Source organism: Lampetra planeri, chromosome 6 (assembly GCF_965212315.1).
Source record: "Lampetra planeri chromosome 6, kcLamPlan1.2.h2, whole genome shotgun sequence".
NCBI classification, from domain to species: Eukaryota; Metazoa; Chordata; class Hyperoartia; order Petromyzontiformes; family Petromyzontidae; genus Lampetra; species Lampetra planeri.
This window is the reverse complement of record NC_136112.1, coordinates 8,024,459-8,047,615: the sequence shown is the minus strand read 5'-3', so window position 1 is coordinate 8,047,615 and position 23,157 is coordinate 8,024,459.

Below are 23,157 nucleotides of genomic sequence, written 5' to 3'. Positions count from 1 at the left end.
CATGTTTGAATAAGTGCTGTCGGCTCGCGCACACATCTGTAGGACTAATCGACTGATAGACGAGTGTGTCTTTTCACGCGGAGATACGTAACAGAAGCCTGTTAATGGTTATATTGTTTTTACCCACATTAGCCCACTGCAGCACTCGGTGAGGCTGTTACACGGCAATTTATGTAGACCGCCCCGTGGCTGAGATGATTGAGGACTAAATTCGGAGATGATGTCGTGTCGGTGCCCAGGACGCGCGCAAGCGGTCTGAGAGACTCGTTTGGGAGGAAACTAAGCTTCGAAGCTTTCGTGACTGCAGGAATTACTCGACGTGACTTTACCGAAAGAACCAAAGAGTTGTCCGGGAGGCTTACATATTTAGAGCTGCTACGGCCGCGTTTTCCCCCACGAAATGTGTACGCGCGCGAGCGAACTCGGCGGCGTGCCGCGATTTCTGAACGACAAATTGTAAGGGGCTGACCGGAGCCTGTCGTGTGCAATAAATCATTGCATTGCAACAACAACAACAACACATAGAGTCATTTGAGTTTGTAAGCGATGACTTGTTGGGTTTTTTGGTGTTGTTGGATTTCCCAACCCGCATGTAAAAAAGCGAACTCGGGTCAACTCATTCTTCTTGGTTCTTTGTGCGTGGCTTTACCCGAAACAACCAAGAATATGAATTATTGCAGTCGCGAAAGTTTAAAGTCAAAATTTTTGAGTCAACTCGCCCGAGGCGCGTCGATCGCACGGCCAGGAAAGTGGCGTCATGCCCTGTGACGTCATGCATCGTGACGTCATGCCCTGTTACGTCATGCCCTGTGACGTCATGCCCCGTGGCACTTTGACACACTTCTTACAGTCACTAGGAGAAAAAAAACCACACGTGGAGAGACCGCTGTGTGAAGAAGACGTCTGCATACAATTACATCGGTTATCCGAGTTGAGGATTAATCGTGCTGGTGATGAATTCAATTATTTATGCACACACACACACGCACACACACACACACACGCACGCACACACACACACGCACACACGCACGCACACACGCTGGTGTCATTATCAGCTGCTCCTCAACTCGTCGAAGATCGATCGGTGCTCCCGTGATCACAAGGATGTCATAAAACGATTACTTTCAGAAGCAATACAAACATTATGCAGTCTTCGTCTCCACCCCTGTTTTCTAGGTAGGTAAAAAAAACATTATTCTAGAGCAGGGGTGTCCAAACTTTTTGCAAAGAGGGTCACATTTGATAAAGTGAAGATGCCCGGGGGCCAATAGTTCCTTTTGACATTTTTTTAACCACAATTACCTTTATTTTTCAAATGACAATGTAACCAAATATAAGCCACTCAGGCAGACGGGAACAACTCTAAAAACACAATTCTGCCTTTCATTCAGTCAGATAACATTGAACAAACTGTATAGAATACCTTAAATTTCCATGAGTTTTATGATGTACTTATTCTGACAGAGCTGGCGAGCCATAACTAACACATTATAAGACCGAAGCTGCGGGCCGTATGAAATCTGCCCGCGGGCCGTGATTGGCCCGCGGGCCGGACTTTGGACATGCCTGCTCTAGAGCCTATTTCACATGTGCTTTGGATCCACTGTGTTTCATTTCATCCGGGCCATCTGCCCCCCCCCCGCCATCGATGCGGATATTCGAGAGTTGACCGTGGACGAGACTCGATGTGTCCATCGGTCTGTCGGTCACGCCACTCGCTTGAAGATTTGTTGTCGCACAGAGTTGACGGCGAGCCCGCGATGATCGGCATGGCCCGAGGGAGGAGCTGTGGTGTCGCGAGGATGCGTGTGACCTTTGACCGAGGTCAGACAATATTCCGCGATTTCAAACAATGTCTTGTTACTCTTTGGTTCTTTCGGTAAAGTCACGTAAAAAGATACAATAATAAATTAAATGCTAACATACGACGTTTCGATTGCAACACAAGCAATCATCATCAGGTGTAAGTGAAATAGAAACACAAATCTAGTATACTTAGAAATGTAATGTAATACAACAGAGAGTCGGATAACATAACAGTCAACACCCTACCTGGTTGATTACGTTCTTTCTGAGAATGCAAAATTTTGAGAGAGAGATTAAACAGAACCAGAGACATATAGACAGACATATAAGCAGACAGATATCACAGAGATACACAGAGAGAGAGACAAAACATAGGCACACAGAGAAAAGTCTTGTTACCGTGATCGTCCCATCGAGTGTTGGCGACGCCTGGCGGCCAACGCGTGGCATTGCAAACCGGAAACGTGCAACAAGGTGTGTGTGGAGGGAGGGCTAACCTCTTCTCGAGGCTTCAGGATACCCTTTGCAATGCGGTTCTTATTCACGTCTGTAGTTTGGGCAGAGGTCGCAACCGGGTACCCGATACCCGTACCCTACCCGATACCCGGCTATCCGTACCCGGCCGGGTACGGGTACCCGTTTGCGAACCTGGTGCGGCCGGGTACGGGTAGGCCGTGAGTCACTGGTGAGTAACCGTTTGTCACTCATTTCCCAACGTCTTGTCTCTTCTCACAATTCAAGTTCCTAGAATCAACCCACTCGCGCCTGCAACATGGCTTCATCCCAGAGGTCGCAATCAGGTACCCGATACCCGTACCCGGCCGGGTACGGGTAGGGTACGGGTACGGCCGGGTACGGGTACCCGTTTGCGACCCTGGTGCGGCCGGGTACGGGTAAGGAATCAAAACCCGTTTGCGACCTCTGAGTTTGGGTGAAGAGGGAGGGATCAACCCCGTCCATACGAACCGATTGTCAGAACTGCGTTTTGTGTTTTTTTAGTTTGGCGTCCTACCCAGCCTCACCTCCGATTAGCATGGTTGGCTACGTACGGTGCGAAAGAAGTTCAACGTACATACCTACCGTATGTCTAAATACGCCAGTTCCGTGCTATTTAAAGTGAACCACAGCAGTAACGTACACTGACATTTATTTTGAGAACGTGGTGCTTGTAAAAACGACCTATTGTGGTAAAATATGAATAACAATTCCATTCAATATCTAACTTATTTTCAACTGTTGGCAATGGGGCACGAATCGCAATGCCATTTGCGGTGCGCTATTAACCCAGTGGGTTTGATTCCGAACCCACGGCTAACATCAGTGTAGAGTGATATTTTAACAAGTCCTATGCACTAGGGCTGAACGATTTGGGGAACATGTCTCATTGTGATTTTTCTGACATTGCGATTTGATTTAAGATTATTTTTTTTAAAAGTCAAGCTTCAGTTCAATGTTCACTGTGTAATAGATTTAAAACATGTGAAAGAGCATTACCAAATGATACCATCAAAATATGAACTGCTCTCTATATTCTAATGCAAGGACGAGAACGTAAAATATATTAATTGCTTCCAACATGTATTTATTAAAACGTTTTATTTGAAATGTAAAAATCAAACGTAGAACAATTGTTAAGTTAAATAAATAAATAAAGACGCGCAAAAAATCGTGGCCTTTGCGATTTTCTCGTCGCATTGTTTCAAATTTCGATTAATCGATTTGAAATCGATTAATCGTTCAGCCCGACTCTTTTCCACCAGCCCACGACTCACCACTGGCCAGTGTGGTGAAGAAAGGTAACACAAAACTACGGCCGACACTGCTTGAGGGAGGATTTAATCCACCAGTGGATTGACTAAAGTGGACTGCAAATTATCTTAATTTTGTTTACATCAAATAAATTGTTGTGTTCAGCGGCAGTGCACATAAAATGGCAACAGTTCCTGGTCATTCGTGTTTCACGTGGGTTTATGTATCGCTGTGTCTTGCGGAGTCGAACAGAAATGTTAAACAGGCCCGTGATGTCACGCTTCTTTACGAAGGCGTCTGCTTTCATTTCGAGTGTCCTTGGTTGTACGGAGATGAATTGGAGAGAGATTGAAGCGTTGGGATTTGGTGAGAATGCAGTATTCCAGTCTCGGTATCGGGATCATTCATTTCTTTGTGGCATGAGGTGCGTGTGTGTGCACATCATATTACACATCTGCGGTGCCCGACACTTGCCACATTGACCAATCCTTCATTCTCTATCCATTGTGCAATGAAGGCATACGCGTGTGTGTGTGCGCGCGCGTGTGTGTCTGTGCATCGTTATATTTTGCCTCTGTGTGCGTCGTAGTGGAGAGCGGTGAGCGCACTGCGAGATCGATTCCCGCTCACGGCCTAACACCAATGACGAAAATCTGAATCGGTACTGGACCTCCCCTAGGTCGACTCGGCCTCAATTGAGTACCTGGTGCGATGTGCGACATCGTCACGAGGGGGACAAAGGCGGTCGGGCGTGGTGTTGCACTCTCCCCTTTGTGTGCCGTGTTGACCTTCATAGGTGCTCGCTAACAGCACTTTCCCCAACAGTCTGTTAAGCCTTTACGGACGATATTTGTCTTCGTGTGCACCGTTGCCTCCTGCCATCGACATCAGCCATGATCTTTCCACTGTCGGTTGAAAGCATCCTCGGGCCTCCAACCGTTTCTCACGATCCTGTGGTGGAACAATCCGCCGAGTACTTTGCACGCGAGATGATTTCACCGCTCCGTCTCCCGAGTGGACGTCCTTGTGCGCTTCTTTTCCACCTTAAGCTGACGCTGTCGTTAGTCTTGACCATCGGTCATCGTCCAATCCAGCGACGTGTCCTTCCCATGCCCGCGTACTTTCTTTTTTGACAGTCAATATGATGACTGTTATTTGGGACTTTTGCATAGATTTCAGATATTTTGCCCAATGTATTTTTGTAATAATACGTTACGCTTCATGAATTGTGTTTGCACACACATTTATCAATTGAATTTGGCGCCAATCATTTATTCGGTTGATTTGTTTTTTGTAACATTGGTCATTAGTAATATTATCAGCCAGATCATCAAAGTGGATAGTCCACAGTGTCGGGGCGCTTACCAATTGCAATCTGGTTAAGCAGCAGAAATAATTTGGACGTCTAACTGCTGATAAGCTGCATATAGGATAGGGCGAAACCTGTCCAGAGTTTGCACGTTTAAACAAATGCTACCGCTGGTTAACACGTCTGTTAGGTCATCCGGAAGATAGTTTAATTTAAAAAAATTGTATGTGGAAATGTAGAACGGAATGTCATTTATATAATTCATTACAAACAAACCAGATTTGTTTGTTTTTCCCAGTGGATAAATCTGCATGCAGCGTGTGAGTGTTGAACCTGTCTGATTGACATCGTGATTCACATCGTGATTTCAAGGCTCGTCTGTGCGCCTGGGTAACTCTTGTGGCTGCTGATGGCTGCTATAGCCATACGACATGGGCCACATCTCCGACAGCTCGGAAGTCAAAGCTGTTACCAGGAGCTCCGTATAATAAGAACACAAATTACAATCCCTTTCACACACCGCTGCGGGATGAAAGCATCCCCACATCGTTTCAGTCTCGGAGGTTGTTTGACCATACTTCACCACCATGATAAGTACAGGTTTGATGAAGAGGGATGCGAGGGGGGGGTCACGACCTCTCCAAATATAATTCGCCCACTGTTCCACTGCTCTGTCTCGCGGTGGCGACATGTTAACTACCTCGCCTGGTATTCAGGAGGTCGTCGGTTCGATTCTGAACCTGATTACTGCTGTATATTGGGAGTTTGCGCGTCTCTCTTCCCGTGGTCGCGTGGATTTATCTGTGCGTCCTCCGATTTTTTCCTCCACATTTAGAATCGACATGCGTTTATAGTATTTGGCTGCTATACGTTTTCACGTGACAAGCCACTCCATTAAGCTATCATTTGTGGCCAGGTCGCTTCTGAAAATGAGCTTAAAGCTCAGTGGGCCTTACCTGGTCAAATATTTTTTTTATTTAAACATATTTTTTGCTTAATTAGATTATTTTTATATAAATATGAATAATTATCAATAAACACTGCTAACTTCAGCACAGCCCTGTCCGCTACATATATCCGCCGGAACAATCAGGAATTATGTTGGCACGCTACATCCGTCTAGCCTCAATCAGTCCTCGTTATCATGTGATGATGCGTGTGGTGGTGGTGGTAGTGGTGAGAAAGCCACATGCGTGAATAGAACTTGGGGTTACCGGGTGTCCTCAGTACTTACGAATATCGGGCACAGTGATTTCGGAATATTACGGATAGGCGTACCTTGTACTGTAATCCAGTCATCTAGTGGCAGTTCCTTACGCCAATAATCCCGGCTCGAAGCTAGCCTAGCAGCGTTCCGTAAAAAAACAAGTGAGAAAATTAAACTCTGATTATAGTGATCCGGTGCATGCTTTGTGATAGGCAATGCATTTTGTATGTAACAAAAGCAATTGTATTCGTGGTTCAAATTGCTTGAAAAATAATGCTCTGAAGTCACAATGTTCCCAACGAGCGCTGTGGTAGTGCTCCTTCGCTCTGGGGCTGACCCAGCCGGTGAAAAGATGTCACGTGCGTTGAATTAATTTTATTTTTATTAATTTATATTAAATTTATATTTTCAACAACCGTGCGGTGCAGAGACGGGAAGATCCGAGGTACACAACTCACACGAGTGGCCCGGGGTTGAAGAGAAGGAGTAGACATGGATCGGAAGGGAAGAAGGCGAGAAAAAAGGAGTGGCTGGCAGCAAAAACGACAACACCGCAATGGTGGAATGGAGCCAAATCAGAAGCGAATCAAAACACCCGACTTTATTTTCTGAAAAAAAAACCCCGTTCCCACTGTTGACTCGCACAAAAGCGATACTCATTTTGTAGTCTCCGGAGGTGATGATGGGCGTGATTGCTCTTCCTTTCCGCCGTGAACTTTCGACCCCCCCAAGACACGTCTACAGGCCGATTTGTTCCCAAGTTTGCCATGCTTCCCTTCGGAAGGCTTGCATAGCTTCCCGCGGTGAGCAAAGGGAATGGGGGGGGGGGGAAATGGTTCAAGCGTTTATGCGAAGTCTTCCCCCCACGGTGAAAATAATTGCGGCTTTACCTGTGCGACATGCAGCGGGATTTTGCATCCCCGCAAATGGCGAGGCATAGAGAGAGAGAGAGGGGAAATAAAAAATAAATTACACGTGAATGGAGAGAGATTTCAATAGAACAGCGGTGATAAATAGAAGATTTTCAAGCGGGGGTTTGATTCATTGTAAAGATGTTTGTGCTCCCTTTAAAAAAAGAGTATTGGTTGGGAATAAACATGTTTTTATAGAAATTTTTTTGTGGGGGTGGAGGAGGGGCACGGGGGGATGTAGGTTGTCAATTATTACCTGGCAGCACTTTGACCATCGGGGACACCACCCATGATGTCTACCTTCACAAGCGTGACACACATAATGGCACCATCAGCCATGCTCGCTCCACTGCTGGGCGAAGGCCACTCTCAAACCGTGTCGGTCACGGGGTACGTTTGAGGATTACTTTTTTTTTCTCAATCGCGGCTAGAGCACGCAACGGACTGCACTATAACTGACATGAAGAAGAATCATTGCCCGAAACGTCGCCTATTATATATTTTTCCATTTAGAGCCGCAATGCTATCGACGAATGTGTTGAGTTTTTTGCTGCTTTTATTTGTGTTTGTGCACCACAGCCAACGCAGCGGCAGCAGCAACATCACCAAATAATTATTAATTATAACAAGCGATTTGTTGTAATAGTATGCATGTTGAACTTCTTTCGCGCCGTACGTAGCCAACCTTGATTATAATTATCGGAGATTGCGGGGGAGAGGACAACACGATGCACAACGGCCTGATCCGCGTGTCGCGTTCGGCAGCGGGGTCCTTCCAAGAGCGCCCGAGAGACTCCATGGAGAGGTTTTCCGTGGCCCTCGAGAGGGGTAAAGGGAGCCGTGCAAGTGGAATTGTTGACACCGCGTGGTGATTACCGCCAATTAACAGGCGAGGGCGGTGTCCGTGCAGTTGCTACAATTGTTGTCGGCAGCTCAATGTGCGGTATTACGCGCCGCAGTGGGTCGTCATTAGGTTGCTCCGGCGTTCGCAGATTGTCCTCTCGTTATGGAGAGCGAATTAGTTCGTGATTGTGTATTAAAAAAAAAACTCGTGTTTAATCACTGAAGTGGAGCATTCTTAAACGCCGTAACATTCTGTAAATAATCTAATCCACTGCAGAGCGTGACTGTATACCAATTCATAACATTAAATAACGGCGTTCTTCTGATCGTGATCTATCCACCACGTGTGTTGGAGTTTGACTGTCGTGTTTAAAATGTTGTTGCTACCTCGCACAAACCCCCATTTGGGTAAAAATGCCAAAGATGATCGTTCGAGTTCTATAAATTACGAAGCCTAAGAAAGGAAGAAGAAAAAAGCACGTGTGGTCCCACCGCTGACAATAACACCCAAATATATATTGTATAGTCCGTGGACCTATTTGCACGGTTGAGTCACGGAGCGTCGGCCGAATTCATCTGATCCGTTTACCCAGAAGGAGTCACTGGAGTGGAACAGCGGCGCTCAGTGGCTGAGCACTGCGCTGTGAATCATTCGACCACGAGAGTTCCACTCGAGGTGACGTCTCACATTCGTGGTGAGTGATGTCTGACCCCCCCCCCCCCCCGGGGGGACACTTTCACCACGACCGGCGTGGCATGCGGGTGCCTTCATCCAGCTGTGGCTCGGCAGAGGGACGTTCGTTATTTCTTACTTGTGTTGTGTTGTTCACCAACACGGAGGCACACACTCTGGACCGGGAGGCAACCACTGGCGGAACCAGTGGGGGGGGGGGGCGGTGGGGTGGCACGTGGCCCCCCCAATGATCCGATCGAAATCCCTAATTTCGATCGGATCATTGGGTGCGGTTTATTAGTAATCGGCATTCTAAATCGGCATTCTGCGACCCCCACTGCCACTGTGTAGCATATTATTACGTGCCAGGGACTATGTGAGATCATAGGACAATAGTCCTATCATCTCATGCATTGTCCAGCATATCATTATCATCATCAGAATTGTTTCTTTTTGTTTGCATTTTGACTGCTTGTGTTGTGGTTATTGCAAACATGATACCTCGTATTAAGGTGTCAGTTTTTGTACCAGTTGAAAGGGTAAAAACCTATCACTATATTTGGCCACTGGTAAAGGAGATGTCTCATAACGTCAGGAAGTGTTATGATAATTTCTCACTTTAACATCATGCTAATCTCTTACATTAACATAGCCACTTCCGTACCCAGTTACATGCTAATTACTCACATTAACATCACTAGACCCAGCCACTCCTTTATAACCCTTGGGCTACACCCATTGCAAACCTTTAAAACAGTCTGCATCAGCATCAGGCCATGCTTTCCCACCCGATGACGGACGCTAGTGTTGCGCCCGAAACGTCGTGATTTATTTTATTTTTATACCTACGTGACTTTACCGAAAGAACCAAAGAGTAAGGAAGTGTCTTGTAGCGTGTCCCGTGTGACGGATCGGTCGACGTCGACGACACTCCCGGACAAAACACGTGGGGTGGCACGTGCCGGCCCCGGCTTCAGCAGACCCCCGGCCAATTTGTACCCCGGGATGGCTGCTTTGAGCGCAATTTGACATACAAAGTGCTGCTGCTGCTTCTGCTGTAATTGCTGCTCGGGCTGGCCACGGGAAAATTGCTGAAGCAGCCTGCTGTGGGCGGAGGTAGGACGGTGGGGAAAGAGGCCACATGCGCAGTTCGAATTACGGTAACTATTACACGGTGTCATTATTTGACGTCAGATAGAAAGTATGTTTTGGAAATGTACAATAGTGTATTTCTACAAGTGTGAATGTGTTAAAGTGCCGGAGAGCGTGGTGCTGGCCACCATACAAACCCGTGCCGTGCCGGCCTTCGTGTGTAACTCGAACACGACACTCGCCCCACAAAGACTGCGAAAGGATACACGGCGGGTCTTCGTCGTCGTGCGCGGACTAGGATGCAGCGCCACTCAGACACTGCCGCTTAAAGGGGACACGGTGGGGGAGCCTCCGTGAAGGATGCTCTGCAAGGAACAAACATAAATCTCCACCGCCGATGAAACTGGAGCCAGACATTGCTCGCTGCTGCTGCTGGGTCATCATTACCGCACAACGTAGTCTCACCGCGCGCAGCGACAACACTTGCGGCCGGATGGTTTCACTCGGGATTCACGCAGTCCCTATGACTACATCATTGGAACCGCGCCGGATCTGGGGTCAGGCCTCTGAAAGCGCATCATGTTGGAGCCAGGGATAGCCCTTTATAGGTTGAGTATTCACCGTGCGCGCCACGCTGTCATAGGCGCTGTGCTATGCTGTGGACAGAAGAGAGGGCATTGCGAGAGAAAGAAAAAATCAGTTGTACTGCACTTGTATGCTCCCGCGTCTTTCGCCAAACCGCAATGGGCAGCGTGGTGAAGACTCAACAAGCAACGGCGTGGGCTGGCCCTCATCCAGCAGTGGATTGAGATACCCCCCCCCCACGTCTATTTGTACACACGCATTTAATCGAACAAATGTGCGAACCGCTTTACGTTGCTGCTGTAATTCCGAGCGTCGAGAACCAAAGATAACTCCCGTTGACTTGGTACGGATATCGGTGGACCTGAGCGAGGCACGTTGCTCGAAGGGATCAGAATCTGAAATTAAATATTTATTCCCTGCATGGAGGAATTCGACAAGCTATCAAAGCTCTTTTTAAATCCTTTATATTAAGTTCACTTGCTTGCGCGCTTACGACCGTGTCTTTCGGTCGTTTTTTAACCCACTTCCCGTGATCCAATCGAGCTGACATTTTGCACACAGACTCGTTGTGCGTGACAAGTTATTTTCGTGAAAATTGTTTTCAAAAATTTTCCACTTTTTAGGAAATAAAAAATGTCATATTTAATTTAAAATACCAATGTGATAAAAATGAAACTCTTACTCAAGAAAAACAGAAATGAATAATAAAATAAAACCGATGCCACGCATATAAAGGATTTATAGTGAAAAACTTTGTTTTTACGGGTTAATTTTTTACTTCTCACAGACGTTCGGGAGGGGCGGGTCAGAACGTTACAACAACAAACAATACAAAAACACCGATTGGAGTGCAGTTTATAGGAAAGGTGAACAAATAAATGTTAAGAAATATGGTCGAGACTAACGATGGGGCAGCGGCTACAGCAGAGAACGCGTCCGAGGAGCGGCTCCCACCGTGGAGATGGAGCGATGAACTCAGCTCGTGTCTCTGTATGTGTGTGTATGTATGTTGAACTTCTTTCGCACCGTACGTATCCAACCGTGCTAAGCGGAGGTGCAACTCTTTCTTTTATATTATGATTCAAATTACAATTTACAGCCGTTTGTCAATCCACTTCTGGATGAAGGATTCTTCACCCAACATCAACACGATGTTCTGCCATACTTCACCACGCTGGTCAGTGTGGGCTGGTGAAGGAGGTAAACGAGACCTGCTCTTTCTTCCGATATAAGGGAACCATTTGAGATATGAACTTGTAAATAATCTAAATAGAAAACTAATTTCTTTAGAACTGCTTTTTTGTGTTTAGTTTGTCCTTCCACCGCACCTCCGATTAACGCGGCTGGCTACGTACGATGCGAAAGAAGTTCAACATACCGTACGCACAAATATATCCAAGGGGAAGTGTTTAATTAAAGTTTCTCCCCCCCACCCCCCCGATTACGTTCCACTTTGCGCGTTGCCAACGGGACGCATCAACTTCCACGCGGGAACTTCTGCAGCGAGCGGTGCACCACCCTGTGCTCGAGAACGGCCCCCGCAAGACGGCGTCAGAGAAGCACTGTGAGGTCACCGCTACAGACCTCTGCATATCCCCCACGTCTGGGGCAGGGCAGCAACCACTCACGGGGGGGGGGGGGGGGGGGAAGAGGTGGGGGACGGCGGGCGGAAAGGAATTTTGAAAACGCGAGTTGCGATCTGGCATTGAGGACCAGCAAATAACCACCAAGCCGGGCACGGAGCGGCGTTGAGAACCGAAGTCGTCTGTCCGCGCTGTCGAGTTCATTTCACTGGGACCAAAGCACCAATCTCGGAAAGCGAAGCAAGTCCATGAGCCCGGTTAGGCGCCCAGATGAGAGACTGCCTCGGAATAGCAGAGGCGTTGAGGGCCTTTGGGGGGGGGGGTTGCCAACGGCAGTGGTCAAGCGGGATGGTGGCGCGCGCCAACGGATGATTGATTCTCTCTCTGTGCAGAGGAGCTCTCAGTTTTTAAATCCTTTATATTAAGTTCGCTTGCTTGCTTGCGTGCTTGCGTGCTTGCTTGCTTACGACCGCGCAAATCTTTCGGTCATTTTTTAACACACTTCCCGTGATCCAATCGAGCTGACATTTTCCACACAGACTCGTTGTGCGTGACAATACATTTTCGTGAAAAAAAAATTCTGAAATTTTACACCTGTACGCGTGTGTCAACGCCGTTGCGAAGAGCAATATTGATCATCCCCATACGCGCTCGTATTTTCACGAACGTTTAACAAAAAAAAAGCATGCGACAGAGAACCCGTTTCTGTGAAATGTAAAATACGAGGCAGATGTCCAATACTCGTCTCACAACCCTCCTGTACTCGGAACACTAAAATGACTCGTGATTTTTAAAAATGTAATCGTGAAATGTCAAGTTAACATGCAACAATTGTGAGGCTGTTTATAGTCTCTAGAATTTGTGCTGACGAAAGAGTTACATTAATAGGAGCACAGGCTGAACAAGTTATAGACTATTTTTAAATGAACCGTGTGGTCAGTATGCTGTATTCGTTAATCCCATCTCTTTGGTATCACTCTCTATTATTTATTACAAATCTTCCGAACATTTTCTTACGCCGTTTGAAATCAATGTATTTCATTATTTGTTACACGGAAAATCCCGTTTGGCCAGTTACTCAGCTAGTTTCGGTGGCGACTGCTCGCAAACACGAACAATAACAGAGCTCGATTTGAAGCTTTCGTAAATTCACGTAGAAAGAAAATAAATTAAATAATAGAATACGGGGTTTCGATTGCAACACAAGCAATCGTCATCAGGTAGAACTAAATTTGAGAGAGAGAGACAAAACACAGACACAGAGGCATTGGGTCTCTGTGTGTCTATGTTGTGTGTCTCTCTCTGTGTCTGTGTTGTCTCTCTCTCTGTGTCGATGTTGTGTGTCTCTCTCTGTGTGTCTATGTTGTGTGTCTCTCTCTGTGTGTCTCTGTGTTGTCTCTCTCTGCTTGTGTCTCTCTCTGTGTGTCTATGTTGTGTGCCTCTCTCTGTGTGTCTGTGTTGACTCTCTCTGCTTGTGTGTCTGTGTGTCTCCGTGTCTGTGTTTTGTCTCTCTCTCAAATTTAGTTCTACCTGATGACGATTGCTTGTGTTGCAATCGAAACGTCGTATTCTATTATTACATTTATTTTCTTTCGACGTGACTTTACCGAAAGAACCAAAGAGTAATAACAGAGCTATTCTTAATTTTGGAGCTTTCGTGACTGCAGGAATTATTCTTTGGTTCTTTCGGTAAAGTCACGTATAAAGATAAAATAATAAATTAAATAACAGCATACGACGTTTCGATTGCAACACAAGCAATCATCATCAGGTATAAATGAAATAGCAACAAAAAATCTAACCAGAAAACTATAGACAGACATATAAGCAGACAGATATCACCAAGATACATAGAGAGAGTAACACAGGTACAGAGAGGGGGATCGTCTCTGTGGGGTGGCCTTAAATAGACAGAGGGGGCGGAGGCAGAGAGAGGGAGGGGTTAGAGAAAAACATGTACATGTCAATGAGTACGAAGAGACGCGTAGTAAAGTAAGTGAGAGGGAGAAAGAACACACTAAATTAAATAACCTAGCAAAATATCGAAATGTTATGTAATACAACACAGAGAGTCGGTCAACACACAATTAACGCATAGCCTGGTCGATTACGTATTTCAAAGATTGCTAAGTTAGAATTTAAGTGTGAAAATTCTAAAGAAAGACAAAACATAAAAACAAGAGGAACGGAGACACACAGACAGAGCAGAACATAAGAACGACAAAAAACGAGTGTAGACAGAAAAAAGTACACTAAATATTTCTGTCTACACTCGTTTTTTGTCGTTCTTATGTTCTGCTCTGTCTGTGTGTCTCCGTTCCTCTTGTTTTTATGTTTTGTCTTTCTTTAGAATTTTCACACTTAAATTCTAACTTAGCAATCTTTGAAATACGTAATCGACCAGGCTATGCGTTAATTGTGTGTTGACCGACTCTCTGTGTTGTATTACATAACATTTCGATATTTTGCTAGGTTATTTAATTTAGTGTGTTCTTTCTCCCTCTCACTTACTTTACTACGCGTCTCTTCGTACTCATTGACATGTACATGTTTTTCTCTAACCCCTCCCTCTCTCTGCCTCCGCCCCCTCTGTCTATTTAAGGCCACCCCACAGAGACGATCTCCCTCTCTGTACCTGTGTTACTCTCTCTGTGTATCTTGGTGATATCTGTCTGCTTATATGTCTGTCTATAGTTTTCTGGTTCGATTTTTTGTTGCTATTTCATTTATACCTGATGATGATTGCTTGTGTTGCAATCGAAACGTCGTATGCTATTATTTAATTTATTATTTTATCTTTATACGTGACTTTACCGAAAGAACCAAAGGACAGAGCTATTGTTGAGGTGGAGAGGAGCCCAGCTTGCAGCCAGGAGACTCGAAGCATCGGTTATTATGTTTAATAGTCGTGTGATTAACAGGGAAAAAAAGTCAATATTGTGCTAGAATAAAGCAAAAAGACTGGCCAGATTCCCATAATTAGAGTTGGTTTGTGAAGTCTCTAGGTGATGTGGTTACGAATATCGAATGAACATCGGACTGCATACCAATTCCATCTGCACGGCACCGCGTGCGGTGGGGTAAAGTCAGCGGGAAGGTGGAGACCAAAATACGTCACGCGATTTTGGACGATTTTTGACCCCCCCCCCTCGTCACACGGCGTCACGAAAGTCAGACCCCCCCCCTCAAGTATGACGTCACAAAGCTCTGACCCCCCACCCAAAACAATTAAACATGCTTCAAATCGCCTTAAACTATTGTCATTGTAGTGCGTATTTAATGTGGCGCTGCACTCTGATGTTGTAGGAGAAAACATTTATTAAAAAGTATTTAATTAAGTAAAACGTGTTGTCTATATTCATTTAAAGTTGCGCATTTTGATGTGAAGTCACATTTCTCAACCCCCCCCCTCGTCACACATCGTCACAAATGTCTGACCTCTCCCCCTAGGTGCGTGACGTCATTTATGGACGCCCCCTAAGGGTATCCACTCACTATAGGGCGGAGGGGCTCTCCAGAGTTGCGTCTAATCGAGGCCCTTCCACCAGCAGTGACCTGCGCAAAGCAATTTCAGGGCCGCGACTTTACATTTGTTTTACACTCTTGTCAATTCGGATCTTGCAGAGGTAAACGTCAAACAGCCCGTGCTGCTACAACGTTGCCCGATAATGCGAACCGCTGCGGCTCTGAAAAATACCGCTGCCACCAATCAGAATTGGTTTTCGGGGCGCGCGGTAATGGATGTTGTTAATCGGCGAGCCACATTCGTGCGCGGCGAAGGGAAGAGTGTTCGTGTTAGGGACCGCCGATTCTCTTGCATGTGTAGTGCACCTAGGCTGTAACAGAGTATCAGGACTGTTGGAGTGTTGTATTGTAATAAAGAAGTTACTTCTACAAGTGTCTCCGGAACCCATTACACATGTAACGGCAACACTACGCCACCGCAGCTTCACTCCACATCGCCTATGAACCAGCGGTTCTTAACCGCCCCCCGCCCGCCACCAACCAGGAGGTCGTGAAGGCCTTCCAAGCTGGCGGCAGGCTGCGTTCGGCACGGAGAACGTACAGGGGAAAATAGTTTCGCGAATGTTCCGCGAGCATCGTCGGCGCCACGTTGTGCCGTACTTAACACCGCGTTGACTCGAAACGTGGCCACGTGACATCTATTCTTAGGTTTTTTTCGGTAAAGTCACGTAGGTAAAAAAATAAAATTTATAAAAGTAAAATAAAAATAAAATAAAAATCACGACGTTTCGGAGGCAACACAAGCTTCCGTCTTCAGGTGGAACCGTCACAGCACGATAGCTGCATCAAGTAAGAGAAATTCCAAGAAAACAGTCCTTGTATATATACTGGTTGAGGGTGGGAGGAGCCAAGGCAGGCACCTGGATATTATTATTATTGTGAGGTTCGGTGCGGCTGAAGCACGCTGCTAGGGATATGTGATATCTGTGTGTGTGTGAATCGTGGCCCAAGTAACCTTAGTTGTGTGTTTTTTTGGGGGGAGGGGTGGTGGGGTGGGTTGGGGCTTTTGGGGAAATTGGGATAGGGCCGACGGTGACCACAGTGGTATGGATTAGTGGGGGGGCGCGATACAAAAAAACCTTGAGACCCCCCGCTGGGCTAGAGTTAGCACCACTTATTGGCTGTAAGCGTAACATCGCCTGCAACGCTTTTCAAACGACACACGTGGTATGCATTGTGCAAACCACTGCGCCATGGCTCCACTTATGCGTTATACAAATATCCAAATTGTTATTTTTTTTGTACGCGGGACAGTGCGTGTAGATTCAGTCGCTGGCTGGTGAGAGCGGAACTATTCACAATCCACCTTCCAAATGATTATATTGATGGTTGTTAATGAATTCAACAATTTGTACAAAGTATCGATGAATGGTAGCGCCTCCTGTGGCTGCAGGGGTGACGTGAGCGTGTTCCTACCCCATGCAGTTACACTACACACGATGATGGCGCCCCTTTTAGGGATTCAATGTTTGACCAACCGACATGCCACGGAAAGGCCTTCATCCAGCAGTGGATTGACAACGGGCTATATATAATTGTACGCGCGTGCGAGTTTCCGTGATCGTGTTTCTACGTTCACCTTGACCTCAATTGACCCTGACGTCAAGTCTGTGCGCGAATGTCCTTGTGGACGGCACCCATCACGACATTCGTTGTGCCCAATGGCACTTCGTGAATCAGCGATGCTCAGGGACAGATCTAATTGCACTCAACTCGTTAGATGCTAACGCTTATATGCTATTGGAATATATAAGAGTCTGACGTTACGGGCATTGATCCAACATCAGAGCATAGCGAGAGTGGGAGGATAGATTGACATGATTATCAAGTTATATGTTTGTTCCTCTCCACAAAATTAAGTTGGAGAATATAAAATTAGGTTTGAATGAGAGACCGACAGGCTTATCCCACAAACATCGGTGCACAGAACAATAGACTTCTTGTTTCATAGGCTTCGTTCAACCTAATTGTATTGACGATTAAACGTTTAACACGTAGGCTTTCGCGACCAATATCATCCATAAGAGGTTTTTTTTTGGGTTAGATCGCGTAAATATATAAATATGTCGTTAAACCCGCCACCACCCGACACAGCCAACTAGTAAGGGTTGTCACGTAAACAGAACGTGCCAATTCGTCACTAGTACAGCACACCGGTGTGTTGGAGAGCCAAGCCACAACATTTACAATCTGAGTACGACGTTTCGCCAGTAGTTACATGATGAAGCTAGTTGTCAACCCATTGTTGCATGAGGGTTCCTGCCCAAGCCGTGCGGGTCGTGGAAGTCGTTTGACCATACTTCACCGCGCTGGTCAGTGCGGGCTGGGGAACGTGGAGACGTTAGAATGAATGTGGGAGCATAGAAGTCCGGTCTATAAATTTGTGCGTTTTGTCAGTTATTCACATATAGCAGCTATACGCCCAGGAGTTCCTTATTCCCTTTGGAGAGCAGCACTTTAACACCGCTCTGGAGCACACAGCCTCATAACAAAGACAAAGATCCCCCATACAGCATTAACAGACTTTCGGAGCAAGTGCTATTAGCGAGCACCTCTGAAGGCCAGCATGGCACACGACGGGGTGGATGGCCACCACCACGCCCGGCAGCCTTCCCCCCCCCCCCCCAAGTGGCGATGATTGCACATCGTTCCAGATATTAATTTGAGGCCGAGTTGACCTATGGGAGGCCCAGAACTGGTTCAGATAACCTCAACGGTGTTGGCCGTGAGCAGGGAACGAACTCGTGTCTCAGGGTTTTGTCGCGCAGCGTGCTGACCGCTTCACCACAGCTCCCCGTAGCCGCTACATCGCCGCCACCCACTCAAACTCGGGGTCTCCGCACTGCACCGAGCTTGCCGGGCTCTCGAAGGATCTACACAGAAGTGTTGTCCACGGAGAAACTTCTCATCCACCAAAAAAAAAAATATACAATCCAAATTCACCTCTCCCGTTCGTCCCTTCCAAATAAATTATTAATTCTTGATTAAGAAACCTCTCCTTCACACGTTTAATCTCATTAAACTGGGCATTGTCTTCTCGCCGGTCTTTTCTCTTTCCCAGATTGCTCAGTTGGCCTTTAATCAGCCTTTGCGTCACCCTCAAGAGTATAACCTTCAGTTACGCCATGGGTGTAAGAGAGGCTGCCTTCCCAGCCAGTACATCATCTTAAGAACTTTTGGGTGAAACGCACGTAGTTGTCAGTGTGTATATATATATGAATAGATTATACAAAATAACTTGTATTTAGATCGCATCCAAATGTCACACCTGTACAGAAGCAGCGGGGGTATTTATTGTCTAGAGAGGCATCCACAGGAGTCGGGGATCGACGGCACGGGCGGCTGGCAGATGGGAGTTCCAAAATACAGGAGCAGCAGAGGAGAATGAGCGACCTTCTACTGATCGATGGCTGCCTTTAGGCCTTTTATAGAAGCCTTGGTCACTGGAGCGGACAGTGCTGGAGGGATGTAGAGCACTCGTGGGTCACACGACGAACGTTTCAACACGGACGCAACAACGACAACAGCGACAACAGCGGTCATTCGCCACCAAGTGGCGTTGACGTCACCACAGCGCTTATGCCAGGCTAGGTGCACTTTGAGTCCAGGTGAGTGTCAAACGCTCGCCGACAGGTCAGGGGACAGACCCAGGTGTTATGGGATGACTGAGATGACTGGCAGATGCACCACCTGTGCTCCCCACTGTGCTAATTAAATTGTATCCGCCCGGCGCTCAGCTCGTTGTTGTGAGCGTCGCTCCTCCGCCCTCCGTTGTTGCTGGAGGGTGACTGCCTCCAACTGCCCAGCCTACTCCACAGAGGCCGAACTTCACGCAGCTGGTACGAGTCATCTGCAAGCCAATCAGCCACACATCCCCCTGTACCACATCAGTCATTTTTTCTTTATCCTGCACCGTGCCAGGTTAAGCCCCCTCTATCCAGCCAAACAGAAGCTGCTTGGGCATGCGGTGGCTGGGAATGCAGGATACATGATGCAGCCAACGCAGCCTCGTCCGCCGGAGGAGCTCACTGATGGGGGACGCTGTCGCGAATTTTCAGGGATCTGCGAGCTCCAGTCTGGTTAAACCCAGAATGGATCGTGGGCAGGCCAGCCTAAATTTGTCAAACCAACGCAGATGTTCATTTCAAGGGCTCAATGTTTCGCAAGCAAAGAGAAAGGGAGGGCATAATTGTGGTCGAGGAGACACGTAGCTTCATGTGAAGCCACAGGTCAGGTGGCTTTCAGACAGCGTTACGCAGCTGATGAAAATATATTGCCGCTCGACTGATTCAGAGTGAAACCACTGCTGCTAAACCGGAGCTGGTCAATCAGCATGCTGCCCAGGTACGGAAACTTTTCTGCCACAGACACACATCAGTGGCCGGGGTTATTATTGCTAGAATATTTCAATCAGCCATGATCACTGAAGTCACGTAGGTAAAAAATTAAAATTAATCAAAGTAAAATAAAATAAAAATCACGACGTTTCGGAGGCAACACAAGCTTCCGTCTTCAGGTGGAACCGTCACAGCACGCTTGCTGTATCAAGTAAATGAGAAATTCCAAGAGATACTACCCCGTATATATACTGGTTGAGGGGGGGGTGAGCCAGGACAGGCCCCCTTTGTATTATTATGGTAAGGTTGGTGCGGCTTGAGACTACGGCTAGTCTACATAACAAAGGACTGAGCCTTTGTTATGTAGACTGGCTGAGAGAGAGGGGTGCCAGAGTTGTTAAAGTGCAACTGCTGCTAATGGGACCGAGCCTCTGCCATGTAGATGGTAAAAGCCTACGTGACTTTACCGAAAAAACCTAAGAGTATGAATCCTTGCAGTCACGAAAGATTCAAATCTAGAATCAGTTCACTGCTGGATGAAGGCCTCAGGCTGCCACCATTTGTCATGATCCCGCACGGCAACCCACCTAGCACCTGCACACGCATGCGCTGATTCCATCCTTCGATCTCTTATTATTTTTTCAACCATGAGCCTCGCTCTGGCCATGGCGTGTGCTGTCCAACTCCACTATGTATTCTAGATTTGAAGCTTTCGTGACTGCAAGGATTCATATTCTTAGGTTTTTTCGGTAAAGTCACGTAGGTAAAAAGTTAAAATTAAAATTAATAAAAGTAAAATAAAATAAAAATAATCATCCGCCCCCTCAACCAGTATATATACGGGGTAGTATCTCTTGGAATTTATCATTTACTTGATACAGCAAGCGTGCTGTGACGGTTCCACCTGAAGACGGAAGCTTGTGTTGCCTCCGAAACGTCGTGATTTTTATTTTATTTTTATTTTATTTTACTTTTATTAATTCCACTATGTATGTCTATTGAACGTATTTTCCACCATACGGAGCCAACCGTGCTAATCGGAGGTGTGGGGATAGGCCAACAAACTCCATACAGAAAGCAGTTCTAAAGAAATGAGTTTTCAATCTAAATTTAAAAGTGCATAAGCTCCGGTGGCCTCCTACTACCGGAAGGAAGAACGTTCCAGACGGCCGCAGAACCGCATCTGAAAGCGCGCGATGCGGTGACCGTCTTTGTTCGATGGCTCAGCCAGTAGCCGCTGCGAGGATGACCGGAGTCCACGTGATGGTTTATCCTCCTTGACGAGATCAGCAAGCAATGTGTTGTGGTGTATTTGTGGCAAGCACTTTGCGTTTAATGAGTGCGACCTCGTTTTAACGGCTTGAACGATGTCATTTTGTGTCATTGCAGGACGCACTCGCTGAATTGTTTTCGAATGCCAGATGTAGATGCAGAGCAGCAACTACAATCTCAGATTCAGGTGCCGTTATCAGTGAGTACTTCCAGACAACCGTGTAAAGAGCAGAAGAGTGTATCTCTGTGATGTCTCCTTCGTATTTGTGGATTGGGCATTGCGACATTATATGTTGTATGGTCTGTGCTGGATGAACGCAGTTGCACACTACTGGAGAGCTTTTAATTCAATTTAGGCAAATTGATTGACCTACTGATCGAAGGTTAACGTGGGGTCTTTGATAGCCAGCCATGATTACTGTGCCGAAGCACTCGATCCAACCTGCTCTAATCTGTCTCTTGATTCATCATTTAGATCCCGGTCCACCTTCAATGAGCTGTCCCAGATCCATTAGACATTCCGTTTTCCACATGTTTATGGGAATCATTTACATTTGCACGGCGCATTTCATCTGTAGATGCAAATGCGTTAGCCCATAGGCATTCATATCCCTGTCGTTCACTTGAATGTCCCTCCGTTTTAACTCTAAAGTAGATTGTAATGTCGACATTTTGCTTTATCGACCACATTTTGCCTAAAAATATCGGTTTTAATGCCATCTTTAAAAAACACAAAACACAGCACCCACGTTGGGCTGCAATGGCTACAATTGGCCAATTTTCACAGCTTATTTCGATTGCTATTGCTGGATTACACCGTTATTTTGCGTTAAACCACTGCGTTTACAGCTTAAAGGGTGAAACCCCGATGTAACGGTGATTTGTTTTCGTAAAACGAGCCTTTTAATGGGGACTTTCAACGAAAGAGCGCCCCTAGTCGCGTTGAGGTAGAGGAGCACTGGGAGAAAACAAATGTATGCCAGCTACCTCTTTGCCCTCTCGCCTTGTCCCTTCCTGTACACCAGGCGAGGTAGTTAACATCTCGCCACCGCAAACCTGGACCCAGAATCCGGGTTGTGAGCCGGATTCTGAGCTGAGCACATCACGTGACAACGCCACCTCGAACACTCGCCACTGAAACACTCTCCACGCTCAGGGCACCCCCCCCCCCCCCCCCCCCGAGTCTCGATCGTCACATTTATCGGATCATTCGTACGATTTGGTGTACCGCAACCTTCCAACAGTGGCACCGATCTAACGGTTTTTTTTTTAAAGACGTACTCGTTTCAAAACGTATTTTTCGCTAAAACAAATTACGGAACGATTCAAAAGTTAACAAAACGTGACAGAATCGATTTAAAGAGAACAGACACCTGGCAAACTGCGAATGGGTTGAATTTTTAGGCGAAGAATGTCGGCCTTTCATTGGCCCATTCTAACCCCGTCCACAGGGAGGCCCCAACCAATCACAGGCCGTCCCTCCCGCTCCCAAATATCTTAGTTCAGTACCAGTCGTAGCGGTGGGATGGGGCTGTTTGACTATTCTTCACTACGCTGGTCAGACCGAGTGCCCATCATGGAGGTTTTTTGATGTTGTGTTTGATCGTGTACATATAAATGTGCCATTAACCTGCCACCACCCGACACAGCCAATTAGTAAGGTTTGTCACGTAAACTAAACGTGTCAATTAGTTACCACTTCAGCACCACCGGTGTGTTGGAAAGTAAAGCCGCAACATTTACAATTCGAGTACGACGTTTCGCTGCTGATTACAACCAGCTTCATCAGGTGATTTGTGAAAATTGTGAAAAAGTCTTCCTGTTTTCCGTCTTAAACAGGTGATGTCATTACTGTGAGCCTATGTATTGTGTTAATCTGAGGAACATGCAAAGTGGGATCAGCACCAGTTCAGATATCCACCCACCCCATCCCCCCACTTTGCACCGCTCCGCCAAAATTATGAGCCACCAGCTGCCAATGCTTGTGTTCTAATACCAGTCAGACGAGTCTTTACTTCCCCAATGCAATCAATGGAGTCTTAAAACAGACCATCACGAGGCCTGCTTTCTGAACGCCTTCCCAGCGAAGAGTAATCATATTACGGGCATCCCTCGATGCACAGAACAGATACGTTCTTGGAAAGTTGCCCGGAAATCGAAATTTTGTCTATCGAACCCTATTTTCCCATTCACTTCCATCATATAAATTGGAGATGCGTTTCTACAGCAACAAAATTGTCTCCAAAACTTTATAAAATCACT